The following is a 10,409-nucleotide window of genomic DNA, read 5'->3' on the forward strand; positions in this document are numbered from 1 at the left end:
CTTTGGTGTCATGGGAGTGAAAACACACAACACACAACACTAAGGGAAAACCCCTAAAAAAGAATAATAGGGCCCCTTTAAAGAGGTTTTCTTCTGATTAATTCAAAGAACAAAACCAGTCATATTTAAAAAAAACTTATATTTAATTTCTTTATTTGGGGAAATACTGTTAACTACAAACATATGGTATTATCCATGTTAAATGTGAGTTTAACATTTTTATTTGGTATATTTACTATACTCTTTTGGCAATTCATAATTTGACAGGATACAATGCATAGGAAATATACATCACACAGATTTGGACTAGTACTACAATTAATTAATCATCATTACATACAACATAAGAAAGCATATACAATGAGGAAGTCCTTTGAGACTGAGGTCAATCCTGTGAGGATGTGAGGGGTGAGGGTGGGACCCTGGTGTTGGGAAGTAGCCGGTCCTTGGATTTCGGCGGCCTGATTCACAACACCAGCTGTCCCGCCCCACCAGAACCAGCAGATGGCGCCCCGATGGTGGGAGAAGTTCTCCTTTCGGAAAGCAGAAAAGTGTTTCCATCTCATTGCATCCTCCCCGGGGGAAGAGTCTCCCTTTCCTCCTTATCATCGCTACATCTGGGATAACTGTGAGAAGAGAAAATGCAAATTAGAGTCAGAGGAAACCATCGGAGGTTAGGAGAGAGGCAAGCTTTCTCTAGGCTCCTCACGATGACTTCTCCTCATAAATCCAAAAACATGAGGGATTTTGGGAGTCTGTGCACCACCTCTCTACAACTGACAGGCATTAGACCACCCCCTGCTTCTGCACTCCAACAACATCCTCTATGCAAATGTTATAATCACACCAGAGCAATGAAGGATGTGCGTGTACGTACAGTGAAGAGGGATATAAGCTTTTACTTAGCATATGAAATGAGTTGGGATTAAAAGAGATAAAGAACGAAGTGAGGAGCAGAGGGAGTGTTATGAGAGAGGTCACTCATCATTTTGCGTCTTTGGAGCAATTTAAAATCTTCCTGACTGCTCTCACAGGGCTTGGAAAAGGCTCAACAGGGCCATAAAAGAACGTCGGCAGTTCCACCAATAATCGTGCACTTCAAATGTAAAGTCAGTTGAATGACATACGTTAAAATTACAAGCCTTTCTTTACAGACGAGGAAGAATGACCTATTAACCCGGTGAGCCAAACCAGTGAAGTTTACACTACAAATCATTAAGTCGTTTGATTACAGCCACTTCACTGATGCTCATTTATAAAGCATTGGGACAGACTAACTAACTGGAAGTATGTTAAAGGTTGCAATTAATCACTTTATGTTATTACTTTGATTCTCTTCTCAATAAATCATTAAATATTTAGTCTCCATAATGTCAGCCCATGGAGAATATATCACAGAAGACAAAGACTAACATGACATTTTTGAATTTCAGAAGCTCGAAATACATGATGCGTTTCATTTGTGTTTGAAAAACGACTTCAAAGCATTAATTAATTATCAAAAAGGTGAAATAATAAATGTTATTTCAATCAACTCGCCAGTTTCCAGACGAATCATTTATCTCTTTATTAAAGTGTTTTATTTATGTGATCATGGGCGGTTCTAGGGGGGGGGGGGCACAATAGGCCTGGCCCCCTACATAAGAACATTTAATGATTATACAATTAGGGGTAGAGTCGCAGCAAAGACTGTGCTGATAAAAGGATTTGTTTCCAATAATTTAATTTAAAAAATATTTATATTATAAAGTCATTGGCACAAATTCTGTTACTAAAACACACCATTAATAACACCAATAATGTTATGTTCTTTTTGTGGGCTATGACTCCATACTGAACTAAAAAAGCTCAAATCTTGAACTCTGTCTTTGTCTATTTTGCATTAAATGTGGCCCTATCATAAACCAACCGGCCCCAGTATGCCCCCCCACCCCCCCTGAAAATCGTTCGGGTGGCCACCCTGAATAAGACGTGTTTTTTTTAAAAGTCAGTCTGACTAGCAGTGCCAAGTGGTTACTTAGTGAACAGAAAAGCAGAATAATAGAGAGGAAGCGCTGCCTATCACTTACGGTTAGACGTTGACAGAGACACATGGGGGGGTTAAGTGAGAATACAGAAATGCTCTCAGTAGGTGATAGGAGGTAAATGTCAATTTCCTCCAGGTGTGCGTCCGACAGATAAATATGTGTGTGAGAAACTGTGATTTCCTTTGTCTGCTCTGCTTCTGTTTGGCATGCACAGCGCTGTAGGTGCACAACGTTTTTTCTTCCTCTCTCCATGTGTGACTGTCCGACGAAAAAAACCTCCCTGGAGAAAAAGGTGTGTTTGTTTTTTATATGAATACTTTCAGGCGTTACATTAGAGTGGCCCCCTTCTGCAGATGATTCCAGCAAATGTGCATCAACGTTAAAAAAAAGAATCCCCTAATGTGCAAGCTTTTGCATATATATTGTTTTATATATATTATATTGCAGGGAAATATTTTTTACTTTAGTCGAAAAAGAGGGTACATTTCATACGAATGGGTTCAAAATATGTACATTATTTAAATAACAGGATAGGTGTTTTAAAATGTAAACGCTTCATCTCGAATCGGATCTATTTAACTGGAAGAATACATACTAAGGAGGCATAGAGAAAACATTGAAGGGTAGGAGATTATTACTAAGAAGTTCAAGCAAAAATAAATAAATGTTCAGACTCCATTGTTCGTTTACGTAGAGTAAGCAGCCCTTAATTTATTCTGCTTCTCCGCTGCTTCGAGCCCTAATACCAGACATTAGACTGCAGGGGTGGAACTATAAGTGTCTGTGCATTCACTTCCACTTCTTTGTCTTTCAGTGGACCGGTGTGAAGCTGACGGGAATGCAGCAGCTGAATTCCTTTAAATAGCCCTGGCTGCCTCATCATATGGTTGCTATGGCAGCCAGACCTTAGTTTCAAGATAACGTCCACGAGCGCCTCGAGAAAAAAAAAAAAAACCTCCTCCACCTGAACACTATGGATCCACGCGAGCCGCTCGGCAAAAGAGGAGACTTGCCGAAGCGAGACGGCGACTTAATGGCGCGTATAAATAATGTTATGTGTGTCTACATGTGTGAGAAAACAATCAATATTGGAGACATATGCATTTGTGTGTGGGATCAATCTGCTGTCATTGCAGCTTCCCTTAGTGGGGGAATGAAAGAAAGGAGAACAAAATGTGTTTGAATTTGGTAATTTTAGATTTAAAGAGGTAAATGTAAAAAGGAAGTGCCGTATTAAAAGTCAAACGTATCAAGCTTTCATTAAAAGAAAACATATTGGACTTAAGAAAATCTATACTGCATTAACATTGTGTCAAAATGCACAAATTATAGCGTTAGGATTATCTCATGATTTTATAAGATAACATTTAAAGCAGGTAGAGCTACGGTGGAAAAATCTGAAACGAGATCAAAAGTGAAACAGATGAGTGAACGGCTGTTACAAGAAATGATGTGATACGGGAGAAACGGGAGAGGATGAATGATCCGAGACATTTCTGAGGGAATGAAGGAATTGAAAGAAAGCTAAAGACAGGAGGGTATAATAGGAAATGCCATCTTTTCAAAAGCCATCTCCCTGACTTTTCACCAGCTCTTTCCCATCCCCTCCCCTCAGCCCTGCCATTCCCAGCCCCCCCCATCCTTTGTCCTGCTCCTCTCTTCAGTCTTTTTTTTTTACCCGAGCTCTCTATTAGTCGTATGTTTTGCTGAGGGACAGTCAGGACTTCAAACAGCGAAGGATTGTTGTAAAGCTGGTGCGAGATCTACATGGATCCCTCCAAGTGCACTCAGGAAACTATTGTGAGGCTCAAAGGTTTGAAATCAATTACAGGGGGAGGAGAGGGACACGCAGACTTTTAGAAGGTTTAACAAAGCCACGTTTAAAGAGCTTCATAGTACTACCTGGAACGCAATTGAAGATCAGTTTAACGGCTTGAATATAGAACAAGAACGTGTGAAATGGGGTTTTTCTGACTGAAACAAAGTCATTCAATGTCAAAAAAGGAGGTACATGTAGAAAAGCCTAAAAGTGTGATCATTTGAAAGCACTGCCAATCCTTAATATTGTGTACAATGTGCAAATTGTGGCATTAGCAGAATGTTATATTGTTTTAATGTATGTCAAATTATGCCATTTACTCATTTCTAATGATGCCATCAGTACATTTGAAATTACTTAATACAAAAATGGCACTGTGGGTTAAAAATATAAAACATGACTCCTTAAATGTAATTGATGTAAAAAAAAATTAAGACATTGCACACAGTAGGAGAACATGCAATATATTGGAAAGCATTAAAGGCGCAAGATTTCAAGTGAATAGTATTTCAATCAGATATATTTATAACTTACCTTAGGAAATCTGAGTCTATCTAAATCTTTATGGGATGAGTTTATTCTTCACAAGCATCGTCTTTGTCTGTTTTTCCCCGAACCCTAAAAAGGGAGACAAATCAAATCAGTACAAGGTAGCCATGTGAAAAATCCATACACAGCTATTAATGTTTTTTTAATTATTTACTGAGACATTATGTCTGGGAAAGAGCGAGGAGAAGTCAGAAAGAAGACGGCACCCTCCATTTCCTCTTAAAACACAGAGGTAGGCTGATTACATTTGAGAGAGTTGGGCGCGCCTCAGCATCTCCTAATGCGTCTGTAAATCGAGTTGGAAAAATGACGACGTCTGTTGTCTGCACTTGGGATGGAAGCCAGGGAGGCAAAAAAGCTTTGACGTGGAGCACTCCCTCCCATACTCTGTGTTTCATACCCGCACTATTAACCAGCAGACGTGCACTTGTGTCAATCATTACTCTCCTTTCATTGCATTTGCGGCGAGCAAAGACAGAAACGTACAATACTTTCCTTTCCTCTTTTCACTTTTGTGCCGCATCGCCTTTTAATCAGCTGATGAATGCCTGTGTTAATAGATACGAGCAGACTTGTACATTATTATGTTCATTACCATTATCTGGAGCAACACAGTGGAGGCTGAGAGGTGTTAGTGAGTGCATTAATAGAAATGACTCTGTGTTTTGTTTCCATTATTAAAGGAGCAGGGGTGGTCGGCTTGGAGAGCAGCAGCGATAAGGACGCCGGCTGAGCATTTGCCAAGCATCCATTTGCTCTACACTCGGGTCTAAAAGGCCCTCTGCCAAAAACAGGTACACACACACACACACACACACACACACACACACACACACACACACACACACACACACACACACACACACACACACACACACACACACACACACACACACACACACACACACACACACACACACACACACACACACACACACACACACACACACACACACACACACACACACTGCTGTCCTCATTTTCCCTTTACTCAAAAGGTGGACATCAATATCTATCCAATTAAATGGGTTAACAAAACAAGATTACTTCTCTACTCCTGCCTTTTTAACTTCATCGCTTTTAGGGTCTTATTTCTAAAGTGACGTTAGCATATCGGTTTATAACAGAAGCTCTTTTTAAATGGGACCCAATAACAATAAATGGGCCCCTGGTCGCTCTGCTTACTGTGAGCTTTCTGCGATGATTACCCAGAACAAATGTAGGGATATAAAACCACACATAATTGAAATCAAAATACATTTATTAAGATCATATTCTGTACTTTGTTGAATTGTCTAGACTTTTTAATGTCTTTTTTTCTAGTTTTTATGGGGGAAATGCCTGCCTATAGCTGTGCAGTTGGCCCTAGTCCACTGTGTTTATAGACATTGAAGAAATGGCTCAAATCTATCATAAAGGATTATTTGAAAGTGAGAAAGAGAAAAGAGTGAAGCATTATCCTACCCAATCAATAGCAAGAGGTACATACACATACGTGCCCTTTTCACTGTCTCTCACACAAACACACACCTACATGTACACATCCTTAGACGCGGCCATTAGGATCCGCTGTGTAAACGTCTTTCCTCCCTGCCGTATCTCCACCATTCGGAGAAACGGTGTGACCACGCTGCTGCAAATGCATTCGAAACAGCGGCTGAGATTTTAATGTGTAAGCCTGACACACACACACACACACACACACACACACACACACACACACACACACACACACACACACACACACACACACACACACACACACACACACACACACACACACACACACACACACACACACACACACACACACACACACACACACACACACACACACACACACACACACACACACACACACACACACACACACACACACACACACACACACACAGACACTCACTCCCGCTCTCTTACATGTGCATTCGAGCCGCACACCCACACAGCTGAGATAAGGCCTGAGCGCTGGTAGTCATTTAGTTCAGCTTTGTCTTTTTCAAAGCGTCTCCCCGATGAACTGCTTAAAATGCTAACACTTGCAGTATTTGAATTATTAGCAAAATGGCAGTTTTTACTTAATCCAGGGATGCCTATAATCTGTGTGAGTGTGTAGTCTAATGTGAATGGGAGAAAAAAGGGTATGTAAATGGCAGAATGCTGTTTGTGTTTCTGTTTGTGTGTGTGTTTAAAAAGGTACGATGCTAAACTATTTTATCGTACGAGTGACCTTAAAAAGAGTCATTGATCTCTTTGTGTCAACGCGAAAAAACATTTTAAATCAAACAAACTAAATGGCCATCACTCGATATCTACTCTAAGATTACAATGAAACTTTGGCTTTTGTGCAACGACATAAAATGTCTCTTGACTTGTCCTATCGATCGTGATAAATCAGGAACAGGAGCAGTGTTTTAACCCCCCCTTCTCTCCCCCTCTCTTTCCCTAATGTAAGTATATTATTTGATTGTCTGGCCTTTGGTTTGAGTGCAGATCTATACACTTACAAGTTCCTGCCTGATGCTTGCAGACGATTCTGGCACAGCGGCTTGCCAAAGGCGCACTAACCCTGATGATTCCTGCAGGTTGCCAGTTCTGTGCAGGGCAGGGCCGGATTCGCAGGCTGGGCAGAGGGATGGATGTGAAGATATCTGGATGGCTGGCCGGGCAGAGAGCTGTAAAGAAAACACAAGGTCAGCTGTTTGGTGAAACACATTCAGCACCTTCATGCTGGTGTGTGAAAACGCTCTGAAGATGGTGGACGTGAAGCTGAGAGGGGCGACTCCCTGACGGCGCCATCTCTTCAGAGGTTTTTCAAAGCAGTATTTCCCAAGAAACACAATCTTAAACAGTTCGACACAATGGCTCCTACAGAAGAGGTATATTGAGGTTGGTAATTATGGATTAGCAGAGATCTCCTGTGAGCGGAGAGACTTCCCTCGACACAAAGCAGTCGGTGAAAAGCAAAAAGCAGGATTATTCTCACACAGGCGAAACACACACACATCCAGACGAACAGGTGTACACACAGACACGTAGACACAGCGCTGCTATACATGCACACACCTTAGACCTACACACTCCTGTCGGCCATCACAGACAGAGTGCCGGCACGGCAGCCATTTTGCAGGGCTGCTCTGGAATGTTCAATTAGGGTAATTGTTGCTTACGCCGCCATTTCCCGGTGTTACAAACATCATATATGCAGAAAACCAAAGTGCCATGTCACCTCACCTCGTAGTATTGGAGTTATAGAAAAAGAAGAATACTGATTCTGTGTCCGATTTCTTTTGTCAGCGCGGAGGCCCCCACAGTGTAAACCAGGACATGTATGACGGGGGCAGCCGTGTGTGAACTGCACATGGTTCTGAATGTATGTACGCCGCACGGCTCGGTGTAACGTATGTGGCGATGGGATGGGGGGGGGGCACGCCCTACAGCTTGTCAGTGCTCACATTAGGAGGAGGGGATGAGTGTGCACAGAGAAAAGAGAGAGAAAATGGGAAGATTGAGGAAAGAGTAAAATGGAAGAGGAGAGAGAGGAGGGCATTGAAAGAGAAAATGTACAGCTTGTTCTCGTCGCCTCCATTTCTACACGCAGACTGTGCATTTTGGTCACCGTACAGATTACCCCGCCGTCATGATACATACAACACTTAGTGAGCAGATGATGACAGCCCTCACCTGTCACGCACACCTTCACAATATTAAACATTTCTTTAAGACCAAGGGGTGCCGACTCCGTCAAATATGGAATTTTCCAGGTTATTGCACATTGATTGATGTCGTAGTAGTTGAACGCATGACCTGTGCATGTGCAGTTGGAGCCCTATACCTACCTGACTATTGTCTCACTTACACGGTACTCGCCAATAATTTCACAGAAGAAATCTGAAAAAATATGGAATCAGCACTTCTTTGACCAAATGAAATGGATCTTGAAGAATGTTCTCTCTTGCTTGAATACAGAATGAGACAGTTTAAGAGTTTACTTATCTGATAAAGGATTTGTTAATCCTCAACTCGTCTTAAAATCTAGAAACTAGACTAGACTGCACCCCCGCGACAAAGATCTGCAACCACACCGGCAGGATTTAACAAAGGCCACGTAAGGATACGAAGCACATTTATTGCAGTAGTTGACACAAAGAGCGGATTGATGATTCGGTGTCATGTGAACAGGGCTGGACCGGGTGAGACGGGTTCTGCTGCTGCAAGACGGCGGAGGGTCGGGGGGAGATGACGGCCGGCTGTCAAAAGGGGACAGGTTGGATAAGGGCGTCAGGGGGGGAGGGGGGGGGGGGGGGGGTAGAGAGGACGGAGAACACGGCAGCGCAATGCGCACGTGTGTGGAGAACGCTCAGACATGATGATCAGACATACTGTACATGGAGATGCCCCTGCGTTTACGTGACCGTTCAACCCTCCCCCAACTTCCCCACACACACACACACACACACTCAGCATGACACAAGGCTGCACATATGATCCGCCGCCCTTTGTCTGGGTTTATCGGTCAGTAATGGCTGGCACATTGCGCTCTCTCTCACACACACCATCAGTCATGTGAATGGCAGATGACCCCTCCTCGTGTTTTAACCCCATACTTTATGGTATGTCTAGCACACATTACAGTAGTGTCATGACCGACAACTCCCCAACCCCCCCCCCTATCAACCTCCCATCAATCCTCATCTGAGCCTCCGTGTCCTCAGAGCACACCCCCCCCCAAACACCCCCCCCCCCCCCGCCCCCCCGGTGATCATCTGCTGTGACCGCGTCCTCCTATCACCGTGAGTCAGGAGTGTTCGACAGCGATGGGTGGGTGGGAAATTGGAAGTGGAGGGGGGGGGGGGGGGGGGGGCACCCTATTTTACTTTTTTTTTTAGATCAGACATGATTGCTGACAGAAAAAACTTTCCCACCCGTCGGCGGCTGTGTGACAGCGCCAGACATAGGGGACCCTTTGTCTCCCACCACCCTTACGGGGAGGGACGGCGTATGTTACATGCACGTACACTGTACATTCTGGCATGGCTTACAAAACACACACACACACACACATACACACACACACACACACACACACACACACACACACACACACACACAGACAGAAACACACTCGCTGACAGTAACCACGCACAAGAAACACACACTGTTAGTATGTTGCAGAAGTGACAATACCCTCATCCTGGAGCATGTCGGCGCCTGCACACCTGTGTATGTAAATCCCTTCAATTCAACACCTACCTATGTGGAAACAATGTAAATTCATTGTTCACATATGTGTTAAAGTGTGTGAGTGTGTGTGAGAGTGTGTGCGTGTCCTCAGACTCACCTGGCAGCAATCCTGGAGCTGGTTGTCTTGGTAATGCAGCCTCAACTGGGGTTGCAGAGCAGTGACACCTGATGTCCCTCCTCCTTCACGCTCTCACCCTCTCTGCTGTAGTATAGGATCAGTAGCTACACCCTAGCACTGACAGAGGAGGGGGAGACGGAGAGGAGGGGGTTCTTATCCAGCCGGGCGGATCGTACCACCGGCCGGGCGCAGACGAGGGGACGCCAGGGGGCAGAGCTGGTTGGGTCGACCCTGATAACGCTCAGCGGAGCTGCCTCCGAACCCCCCTGCTGTCTGCGCCGAGATGGTCTCTCCCTGCTGCGGCTGCTCCGATTGGACGGCAAGCTTCCTCCTTCATCAAAATGTAAAATTCCAAGACAGAGAGTAGTGCAGCGTTTGTGTGTGTGTGTGTGTGTGTGTGTGTGTGTGTGTGTGTGTGTGTGTGTGTGTGTGTGTGTGTGTGTGTGTGTGTGTGTGTGTGTGTGTGTGTGTGTGTGTGTGTGTGTGTGTGTGTGTGTGTGTGTGTGTGTGTGTGTGTGTGTGTGTGTGTGTGTGTGTGTGTGAGAAAAAGAGAAAGTGTGTGTGCCTAAGAGACAATGCAAGAGAAAAAAACGCGTATACGTTCAGTGTGTATTTGAGAAATATTCTTCATGCAGACTAGTATGACTGCATGTAT

General features: G+C 43.9%; 1 long non-coding RNA gene across 1 annotated transcript; it reads right to left on the minus strand.

Annotated features, from left to right (window-relative positions):
- Positions 1-119: 119 nt before the first annotated feature.
- Positions 120-9,850, minus strand: LOC307022410. The gene is made up of 4 exons (XR_013803381.1): positions 9,734-9,850; positions 6,900-7,067; positions 4,381-4,464; positions 120-626 (listed from the first exon to the last, which is right to left on the minus strand). It is a non-coding gene; the product is annotated as an uncharacterized lncRNA (long non-coding RNA).
- Between the last annotated feature and the right edge of the window lie 559 nt (positions 9,851-10,409).

This window comes from Notothenia rossii (assembly GCF_949606895.1).
Source record: "Notothenia rossii genome assembly, chromosome: 10".
Lineage (NCBI taxonomy): Eukaryota > Metazoa > Chordata > Actinopteri > Perciformes > Nototheniidae > Notothenia > Notothenia rossii.